Source organism: Chiloscyllium plagiosum, chromosome 4 (genome assembly GCF_004010195.1).
Source record: "Chiloscyllium plagiosum isolate BGI_BamShark_2017 chromosome 4, ASM401019v2, whole genome shotgun sequence".
NCBI lineage: Eukaryota > Metazoa > Chordata > Chondrichthyes > Orectolobiformes > Hemiscylliidae > Chiloscyllium > Chiloscyllium plagiosum.
In genome coordinates, this window is record NC_057713.1 from 64,853,883 (window position 1) to 64,865,321 (window position 11,439).

The following is an 11,439-nucleotide window of genomic DNA, read 5'->3' on the forward strand; positions in this document are numbered from 1 at the left end:
ATTCAGATAAATGCGAGGTGCTGCATTTTGGGAAAGCAAATCTTAGTAGGACATATACACTTAATGGTAAGGTCCTAGGGAGTGTTGGTGAACAAAGAGACCTTGGAGTGCAGGTTCATAGTTCCTTGAAAGTGGAGTCGCAGGTAATTAGGATAATTAAGAAGGCGTTTGGTATGCTTTCCTTTATTGGTCAGAGTATTGAGTACAGGAGTTGCGGCCAAACAGGAAATTGGTTAGGCCACTGTTGAAATATTGCCCGCAATTCTGATCTCCTTCTTATCAGAAAGATGTTGTCAAACTTGAAAGGGTTCAGAAAAGATTTACAAGGATGTTGCCAGGGTTGGGGAATTTGAGCTATAGGGAGAGGTTGAACAGACTGGGGCTGTTTTCTCTGGAGTGTCGGAGGCTGAGGGATGACCTTATAGAGGTTTATAAAATCATGAGGGGCCTGGATAGCATAAATAGACAAAGTCTTTTCTCTGCGGTGGGGTAGTCCAGAACTAGAGGGCATAGGTTTAGGGTAGGAGGGGAAAGATATAAAAAAGACCTATGGGGCAACTTTTTCACACAGTGGGTGGTACGGGTACGGAATGAGCTGCCAGAGGAAGTGGTGGAGGCTGGTACAATTGCAACATTTAAAAGGCATTTGGATGGGTATATGAATAAGAATGGTTTGGATGGATATGGGCCGAGCGCTGGCAGGTGTGACTAGATTGGTTTGGAATATATGGTCAGCATAGATAAGTTGGACTGAAGGGTCTGTTTCCATGCTGTACATCTCTATGACTCTATTTTGGCAAAGGAGACAATCGAAAGCTTTTTCGAAGAGAAAAAAAATGCATTTTTGGCCTTAATAGCTGGACAAAGAAACTGAAGACAACAAAAACAAAGAACTGCAGATGCTGGAATTCAGAAACACAAAAACACAAATCACTGGGAAAATTCAGCGGAACTGGTAACATCTGTGGAGAGAAAGCAGAGTTAGTGTTTTGGATCTAGTGACCCATCTTCAGAACTGATTGTGGATAGGAAAATTTTGGTATATGCGCTGAATGTAGAAAGGAGTAAACAATACAGGTAGTTCGGGGATAAGCACATTTTGGCAGCACGATTTAGGTACAACATCACTGAGGAATTATGGAACGGTGGTTTGGAAATGCTTATCTCCATTGGCAATAGTGCAATCCTGGCAAGGATCAGTTTGCACACTTCATGCTGCGTATGCCCCAATGTTCTTGAAGCTCTGCGCATGTGGAAGTGTTCACACTGATCTTCATGTTGTTCTGTGCATGTACCAATGTCAGCTTGCAATAGAGCAGATTTCTATGAAGGATACTGTAAAGAGAGCAGGTTTCTTGCATTGTTGTAATGTACTGTGTTAAATTTAATTTTGTTTCATCAATAAATATGATTTCAACCTTCATTCAGGCTGTGCTGTACTTTGTGTTAGACTTTTCGGTGATATTCTTTGCTGGTCCACGTTAAACCCACTTTTCCCATAGACCCTATTATTTGTATTAAGCGAGGTTTCACTGGAATTCAACCACAGCATTATTGGAGAACTAGCAGCAGATGGAACTGAAGCCTATACAGAGAACAATGTTAATTCTACTTTCTCTTCACAGATGCTGCTAGACCTGCTGAATTTTCTAAGAAATTTCTGTTTTGAACCTGATTAGAAAACCTCAGATTTCTGCAACTACTGTCCAGCATCAGCCTCTCAACTTTTGTTTTCAGTATTGTCAAATTTAACAGATATAAGAACATTTTCAGAAAGGAAAACATCTATCTCTCTCTTTCCCAGGAGTAAAGGAAAAAACTTAAATCAAACCAGCTGAAATCTCAGCGAAGTAATTTCTTGGAATCAGAGTAAGTTCCAGAAATCAGAATCTCAGATATCCTCAGAAGCTCTGAAAACTGTAAACCTAATCCAAATGCCAAGGTCTAAATGTCTTTCCATTCTGAAGTAACTAAACAGAGGCCAGTATCCCGCCACCGAGTCACCCTTTATTTACATATGCACAATACAATATAGCCACAATATGGCTAGCCAGCTTGAAGTCAGTCCCTGAACCGAGCAGATTCCAACTCCCTTGTTTATATATATATATATATATACTTGTTTCTTTTTTAGAAGCACCCAAATGGCCAGTGACAAACAGTGCCCTTTTACATCAAAGGGCAATGCTGCGTGATCAAACAGTGAAAGGGAGGGCAGGGATTAAATCATAATAGAATTGGACAGGAAATAATACACTCCACTCCCTGCAGTTCCCACCTCTCCCTGAACAGCTCAAAGGTGTTGGTGGACACCGCGTGCTCCTTCTCCAGAGACACCCAGGCTCTAACATAACTGCGGAAGAGGGGCAGGCAATCGGCCTGGCCCAGGAGCAGACCCACGAGGAGGTCCTCAGACCTGCCCTCCCCCCTCCATACCGGGTGCCCGAAGATCAGGAGTGTGGGACTGAAGTCCAATCAAAAACAGAGAAGAAGGTTTTTGAGAAAATCAAAAAGGGAGTGCAAGCGCCCACACCCAATATATACATGGTCCACGGACTCCACAGCACCACAGAACAAGCAGTTGGGCTGGGAGTCCGTGAACCACCGCAATCTGCAGTTGCAAGGGACTGCTGCGTGCAGCACCCTCCACCCCAAATCCCAGAGAGAAACGGGGTGGACTCCCACATAGAGAGCCCTCCACTGGGGATCTCCACTACCCGGTGGCAAATGGGCACGCCAAGGTGTGTTCGGGTGGTGGATGAGGGAGAAGAGGTGGATGGTGTGTGGCAGTAGTCGATACAGGGACAAAACTAAAATTCCGGAGGCGGCTCAGGTTGTGTGGCACAGGTTCCTGGGGGATGTACGGAACCTTGGGGCCAATGTGAAATTCCGTCCGGGCAGGAGTGAGCATAGACGGGATTCCACAACACACTTGATCATCCTCCAACTGGTGTACTACATCAGGTCCGAGCACCGCCGTTTTGAGGCGTTGAATGGCAGTGGCCATGAACCGGATGTCTACCGCTGCCCTACTCCCTTGTTTATTTTTGTTTTCTGCGGTAGTGCTTATTTATTCCCCAGCACACATGTGTGTGCAGGTGTAAGACACAATAAAAGACACAAGGTGCACGAATCTTTATTCAGTTTCCACCACCAGGAAGAAAAGAAACACCCAAGTGGCCAGTGACAAACAGTGCCCTTCACATCAAAGGGCAATGCTGTGTGATCAAACAGTGAAGGGGAGGGCTGGGATTTAATCAAAATAGAGTTGGAGGGGGAAATAATGCACTCCACTCCCTGCGGCGCCCACCTCTCCCTGAACAGCTCACGGGTGTTGGTGGACACCATGTGCTCTTTCTCCAGAGACACCTGGGCTCTAATGTAACCGTGGAAGAGGGGCAGGCAATCAGCCCTAACGACCCCTTCCACGGCCCGCTGCCTGGACCTGTTTATGGCCAGTTTGGCCAGGCCCAGAAACAGACCCACGAGGAGGTCCTCAGACATGCCCCCCCCGCTCCATACTGGGTGCCCGAAGATTAGGAGCACCGCCATTTTGAGGCGTCAAATGGCAGTGGCCATGAACCAGACATCTACCGCTGCCCTACTCCCTTGTTTATATTGATCAACCAGGGCTTCCTGATTTGCCCAAGTTAACATCCCCAATCAAGGATCTCATAGTCAATGAGATCTATGTGATTCCTCTCCTCACCATCTCCACAGGTCCGGAATGTAGGCCTGGTCTTTCTCTACTAGCTTTCCCTGCAACGTTTTTGCCCTTGGTCCAGTTTCTCTGACTTGGACTCTGACACAGGTGATGTGTACAGGATCATAGCCTGTCTCTTGCATCTATTGTGTCTTCAGAGAGTTCCCTCTTCTTCTGACGGTGACAGTATCGAGGCTGCATCCATCTCAGACTCAGGGATTTCCTTGACACTAGATGGAAGGGGAGAACCTATGCTTTCTGACAGTCCTTCTGGCTGTTCTCAAGGGCCAGGTATGTTTTGGTCCTATCCTGTTGCGAGGAGCAGCTTTCAGGTGATCCACATGTGTATTCAGAACCACTTCACCTACCTGAACTTTTTAAGTCACAGGATCTGACCTCATATCAATCTTGCCATGTACCCATACAGGGCCACTTCCATGGTTCCGACACCAAAATTCATCCTCTGAAGTAAATTGTCTCTCTCACCTAGAGGAAGCATGTGGCTGGCATTGGCATTCCTGCTGCTGTTTCACTCTCCCCTCCTCCAGGTCTGGGAATATCAACTTTAACCTGGTGTGGAGTTTTCTTCCCATCAGCAACTCTGTTGGAGCTGTCTTTGTAGTTACGTGAGGGGTGGTCCTATAATCAAACAGGAACCAGGACAGTATGAGTGACATGGTAGGCTGTTTCTATAAGCCTGTTTTCAACAGTTGGATAGCTCTTCTCACCAAGCCATTGGATGATGAATGGTATAGAGCTTTCCTTATGCGCTGAGTGCTAGTTGATTTTAGGGAACACTCTAATTCCCTGCTAGTAACTGACGTCCCATTGTCCGTGACCAATACTTGTAGGAGTCTGTGTATCGTGAATGATGCTTGCATCATTTTCAACTGCCATCCCTGAATTTGCTGAATGAACTCTACGCACATCCAGCCACTTTGAACGGGTAACCACAATGGACAAGAACATTGACCCCATGAAAGACCGTGAGAGTTGACACTTAACCAGTCCAGGGTTAACTCAGACATTCCCATGAATTTAGGGGTGCCACTGGTGGCAATGTACATCCTTGTTGGCACTCTGGGCGGCACGGTGGCACAGTGGTTAGCACTGCTGCCTCACAGCGCCTGAGACCCGGGTTCAATTCCCGCCTCAGGCGACTGACTGTGTGGAGTTTGCACATTCTCCCCGTGTCTGCGTGAGTTTTCTCCTGGTGCTCCGGTTTCCTCCCACAATCCAAAGATGTGCAGGTCAGGTGAATTGACCATGTTAAATTGCCCGTAGTGTTAGGTAATGGGTAAATATAGGGGTAATGGTGGGTTGCACTTCTGCGGGTCGGTGTGGACTTGTTGGGCCGAAAGGCCTGTTTCCACATTGTAATGTAATCTAATCTAATGTAATCTAATCTAATCTAGGCACTGCCCCACCAATGCAGCTATGTCAGCATCCAACCCTGGCCATCAGACAAATTTTCTTGCTAGCATCTTCATCTCAGCAACCCCTGGATGACCCTGGTGGAGTTCGGCCAGTATCTGGCGGTGACTTTTACTCAGGACAATCACTCTAGTAATATTCCATCCTTAATGGTGATCTAGTCTCACTGGGTCCAGAAAGGTTTCAATCCTGGTTATAATGGTCCTTCTTTTTCCCCCATTACCACCAGCTCTTTTAGTATTGCTAGGACATGATCTTTTTGTGTCCACAGTCAGATGTTTCAGCAGTGACTGGAAGGGTGCCCAGGAAGTTTAAAACCAGAATAGACTCTTCCAGGGGAGGCACCACCAGTGGAATATCTGTCAGTAAGAGGTGGCTCAAGGCATCTGTATTACCCAGTTGGCTTCTGAGACAGTGTTCTAACTTGTCGCATTTTCTAATGACAGTGCCTGTCTGAAATCTAGTTGGGTTTCAGCTAGTAGGTGCTTTTTCATGGCTACATCAGTAATCCATATACCAAATGGTTTCTCAGCATCTCATTCAGGGTTAACCCAAAATCACATGCCTATGCCATTCATCTTAATCTTGTCAAAAGTCCCAATATAATTGTCCCTGTTCTCAAACAGCTAAACAAAACTGATAGCATCTCAGAATTAGAGGAGGTATGAGGTTGTTATATTCCTGAAACAAATCTGTCAACTCTTGAAAGGTTTTCTACACAGAAATGTGGAGGTTGTTTAGAACATAGAACAGTACAGTACAGTACAGGCCCTTCAGCACTCAGTGTTGTGCTGGCCTTTTACCCTACGATAAGATCAGACTAACCGACATAGTCTTCATTGTACTGATCCAAGAATCGCTTAACTGTCCCTAACGTATCTAACTCTACAACCACTGGCAGTGCTTTGCACACACTCACCACTCTCTGTAAATAACCTACCTCTGACACTTCCCTTAAACCTTTCTCCAATCACCTTAAAATTATGCCCCCTCATGATAGCCATTTCTGCCTTGGGAAAAAGTCTCTGGCTATCCACTCTATTTATGCTTCTCATCATTTTGTACCCCTCTTATCAAGTCACCCTTCATCCTTTTTCATTCCAATGAGAAAAGACCCAGCTCCCCCAACCTTTCTTCTGCATTCTGGGCAATCCAAGGTGGGGGACAGGAAAACAAATTGTGGCTATAAGAGTTGTTGCTTTTTTGGGGGTATTTTAGGTGCTGAAGGTGATTTCCTCAAATTCCAGGAGCAGTAATTACTGTTTTATATGTTGTTGCATTGTTTTGAAACTTTGAAGAAAAGAAATGTCAAAACAATGGCACTTTTAAAAGGGACAAAGACAGACAAAAGGCAGCACATGGTCAGTGAAGGAGAGAGAGAAAGAAATCAACACTGCTAACTGATAAAGCAGTGAATCTGCGTAGTTACTATCTTTGCTGTTTGAATTCATCTATCTCTGGACATGGGAATGCATCTAGGAAACCGTAACAAACAGTGAAATTCACAACTGACCTGTGTGGAAGAGCTCACAGCACAGGAACAGATAAGTGCATAGTTTTTAACCTTGCTATAAGTCTATAGTAGTGAGTAGAGTGGGTTCTTTCTTGATTATGGAGGAGAAAGTGAGGACTGCAGATGCTGGAGATCAGAGCTGAAAATGTGTTGCTGGAAAAGCGCAGCAGGTCAGGCAGCATCCAAGGAACAGGAGAATCGACGTTTCGGGCATAAACCCTTCTTCAGAATGCTTTAGCGGCGCATGGCTGCAAGCGTGGAGCGAAGGATCCAGAGGGAGGTCTGTTGCTGGAGGCTACGGATTTGTTGTAGGTACTGGTTGTCCTGGTTGGGTCCAAACTTTGTTGGTCGGAACGTAGTCTGGAGTCCATGCAGGATCAGTCGGTTCCGTAGGCAGGTGCTGAGGAAGGAGATGTGGCTGTGGTAGCGAGTCTGTTTGAGAACGTGGCTGAAGAGCTTCTGTGCAGAGGAGATGACTTGGGGTGTGCAGTGAGAGAGGGACTCACTGAAATCCTTGTAGAGGGAGGAAGAGAGCTTCTTCAAGGAAGGCATCCTTGCAAGACGATTCGCAGTAGATTAAAATCTTCAAGGAGAAAGTGAGGACTGCAGATGCTGGAGATCAGAGATGAAAATGTGTTGCTGGAAAAGCGCAGCAGGTCAGGCAGCATCCAAGGAACAGGAGAATCCATTCCTGAAGAAGGGCTTATGCCCGAAACGTCGATTCTCCTGTTCCTTGGATGCAGCCTGACCTGCTGCACTTTTCCAGCAACACATTTTCAGTTTTTTCTTGATTATATGTGCCTTGAAGTCAGTCACTTGATTAAATCTTACAAATATAAACCATAAATACTAAAGTTAGCATGGAGCACTATATTTTTTAGAGCAAAAAGACCGTGCTATTTTCTGGGTTTGTAGATTGTGAAGGAGCAAAAATGGCCTTTAGTAGAGTGATATGCTTTTCTTGTCAGATGTGGGAGTTTAGGGAGAGTTTACATGTTACTGAGGATTATGTCTGCAGGAAGTGTCTTTGGTTGTGAATTCTATCAGATCAAATGGATCGGTTGGAGCGACAGTTAGAGCCAATGAGAAATTTACAAGAGCTAGGGGGTGTGATGGATAGCAGTTATAGGAAGGAAGAAAAGCCACAGATACAGTCAGATAGATGTGTTAACTCCAGAAAAGGTAAGAGAGGTGAGCAGGTAGTGAAGGAGTCATCTGTGGCCATCCCCATTTCAAACATGTATGCTTTTTTGGAAAATGTAAGGGGTGATAGATTCTCAGGGGAATGTAGCATGAACAGCCAAGTTTCTGGTATTGAAACAGGCTCTAATGTAATGAGGGGTACGTTGGGTTCCAAGCAATCAATTGTGATAGGGGACTCTCTGGTCAAAGGCACTGACAGATATTTCTGCGGCAACGGTGAAAAATCAGAATGGTGTATTGCTTCCCTGGTGCCAGGATCAAGGATGTCTCAGAGAGGGTGTAGAATGTTTGCAAAGCAGAGAGGGACCACCACGAGGCCATTGTCCACATTGGAACCAACGACACAGGAAAGAAAAAGAATGGGATTCTGAAGGGAGAATATAGAAAGTTAGGCAGGAATTTAAAAAGGAGGTCCTCGAGGATAGTAATATCTGGATTACTCCCATTGCTATGAGCTAGTGGGGCTAGGAATAGGAGGATAGAGCAGATGAATGCATGGCTGAGGAGCTGGTGCATGGGAGAAGAGTTCACACTTTTGGATCATTGGAATCTCTTCTGGGGTATATGTTCCCTATACAAAAAAGATGGATTGCACCAGAATTGGAAGGGGACTAATATACTGACAGGGAGATTTGCTAGAGCTGCTCAGGGGGATTTAAATTAGTAAGGTGATGGTGGTGGTGGTGGGGGTGGGGGTGGGGGGGATGTGGAGGTTGGTGGCGATGTGGGGAGGGAATTCGTGAGGTGGGACCCAGGGAGATAATGAGGAAAGAGATCAATCCGACACTGATACAGTTGGGAAAAGGAGCGAGTCAAACAGTCAGGGCAAGCAGAGACAAAGCAGAGTACAAGGTAGGGCTGATAAATTAAACTGCATTCACTTCAGTGCAAGAGGCCTAACAGGGAAGGCAGGTGAACTCAGGGCATGGTTAGGAACATGGTACTGGGATATCATAGCAATTACAGAAGCGTGGCTCAGGGATCGACAGAACTGGCATCTTAATGTTCCAGTATATAAATGCTATAGGAAGGATAGAGAGAGGAGCAAGACGGAGAGGGTGTGGCAATTTTTTATAAGGGATAGCATTACTGCTGTACTTAGGGAGGATATTCCTGGGAATACATCCAGGGAAGTTATTTGGGTCGAACTGATAAATAAGAGCGCCTTATTGGGATTATATTATAGACCCCCTACTTTACTCACTGTACACTCATGATTGGTTTGCCAAATACCAGAGTAATGCCATTTACAAGTTCACTGATGACACCACCGTCGTCGGTCGAATCTCAGATGGCAACAAAACAGACTACAGATGGGATGTAGAAGACCTGGAAAAGTGGGGCACTGAGAACAACCGAGCTCTCAATGCCAGCAAAACCAAAGAACTCATTACTGACTTTTAGTGGGATGTTACCCATGACCCCTGACACATTAACAGCACAGAGGTGGAACGATTGGAGAGTGTCAAGCTCCTGGGAGTGGTCATCCACAACAAGCTTTCTCAGACTCTTCATGTTGACGCATTGGTTACAAAGGCCCAACAACGTCTCTTCTTCCTCAGGCAACTGAGGAAATTTGGTATGACGGCATATACCCTTGCCAACTTTTATAGGTGCGCCATTGAGAGCATTCTGTCTGAATGTATCACTACCTGGTATAGCAACTGTACCATTCAAGATCGGAGACGGTTACAGAGAGTCGTGAACACTGCCCAGACAATCCCAAGGGCCAACCTCCCATCTATAGAATCCATCTACCAGGTCCAATGTCAAGGAAAGGCCACCGGCATTCTCAAAGACGTATCCCACCCCGGTAATATTTTTCTACAACCTCTATCGTCAGGGAGAAGGTTTAGAAACCTGAACATATGCACCAGTCGGTTTTGTAACAGTTTCTACCCTACTGTTGTTAGTATAGCGAATGGACCCACAAATTATTAACATTCACCTGTACCTGTGTTTTTGTTTTTGCCGCTGGTTACCTATTACTTACTTATCTATGCTACTTTACTATGTGTTCGGCCTGTATTGCTCGTAAGACAAAGCTGTTCACTGTGCCTCGGTACAGATGACAATAAATTCAATTCAAGGTTCCTTCTCCCTACTATCCCTCCCATGCCTAAATGGGACAAACCTATCCAGCACTCACGGCAAGTGCTCCCTATTTTAATGCAAGAAATGTCAGGAATTAGGGTGATGAATTAAGGCGTGGCTTGGTACTTGGAGCTACAATGTTGTGGCCTTTACAGAGACTTGGATATCACAGGGGCAGGAATGATTGTTGGATGTTTCGAACTTTTTATTTTACAATCTCGCAGACTTTGAAAATCATTGAAAACAACAAGGCTCAGCAATGAAGAAGTGAAAGTGCTTCTCCACAACATAAGCAGGTAATGAATATCCATCTTACATTGGCAAAATAAAATAAAAGTAAAGGACAGCAGCTTGGAAAAGTGGCAAAAGTTAATTAAAGATGTGCATTGTGCCTGTGAATAGATTATTTCTAGATTAACACATTGGATAGAACAATTGGAAATGTTTAAATGATTCAGAAGTAGAAATAGATAGTCTGTTTAGTGTTTCTTCTTTCCCTAAAGAATTCTGAGATTCTAAAATCCATTTCGGGCTGCAGAGCGTTCAGAGTGCATACTTTCAAGAGAAAGCTAGAACTTTTCTTAGAGTCATAGAGATGTACAGCGCAGAACCAGACCCTTCAGTCCAACTCATCCATGCTGACCGGATATCCCAACCTAATCTAGTCCCACCTGCCAGCACCTGGCCCATATCTCTCCAAACACTTCCTATTCACATACCTATCCAGACGCCTTTTAAATTGTGCCATTGTACTAGCCTCCACCACTTCATCTGGCAGTTCAATCCATACACGTACCACACCCTGAGTGAAAACGTTGCCTCTTAAGTCTCTTTTATATCTTTCCCCTCTCATTCTAAACCTATACCCTCAAGTTGTGGACTCCCCGACCCAAGGGAAACAACTTTGTCTATTTATCCTATTTATGTCCCTCATGATTTTATAAACCTCTATAAGGTCATCCCTCAGCCTGCGACGCTCCAGGGAAAACAGCCCTAGCCTATTCAAGCTCTCCCTACACCTTAATTCCTCCAACCCTGGCAACATCCTTGTAAATCTTTTCTGAACCCTTTCAAGTTTCATATCTTTCTGATAGGAAGGACACCAGAATTGCATACAATATTCCAACAGTGGCCTAACCAATGTCTTGTACATCTGCAACATGATCTCCGAACTCCTGTACTCAATACTCTGACCAATTAAGGAAAGCATACCAAATGCCTTCTTCACTATCCTATCTACCTGCGACTCCACTTTCAAGGAGCTACGAACCTGCACTCCAAGGTCTCTTTGTTCAGCAACACTCCCTAGGACCTTACCATTAAGTGTATAAGTCCTGCTAAGAATTACTTTCCTAAAATGCAGCACCTCACATTTATCTAGATTAAAATTCACCTGCCACTTCTCAGCCCACTGGCCCATCTGATCAAGATCCCATTGTAATCTAAGGTGACCTTCTTTGCTGTCCACTACACCTCCAATTTTGGTGTCATC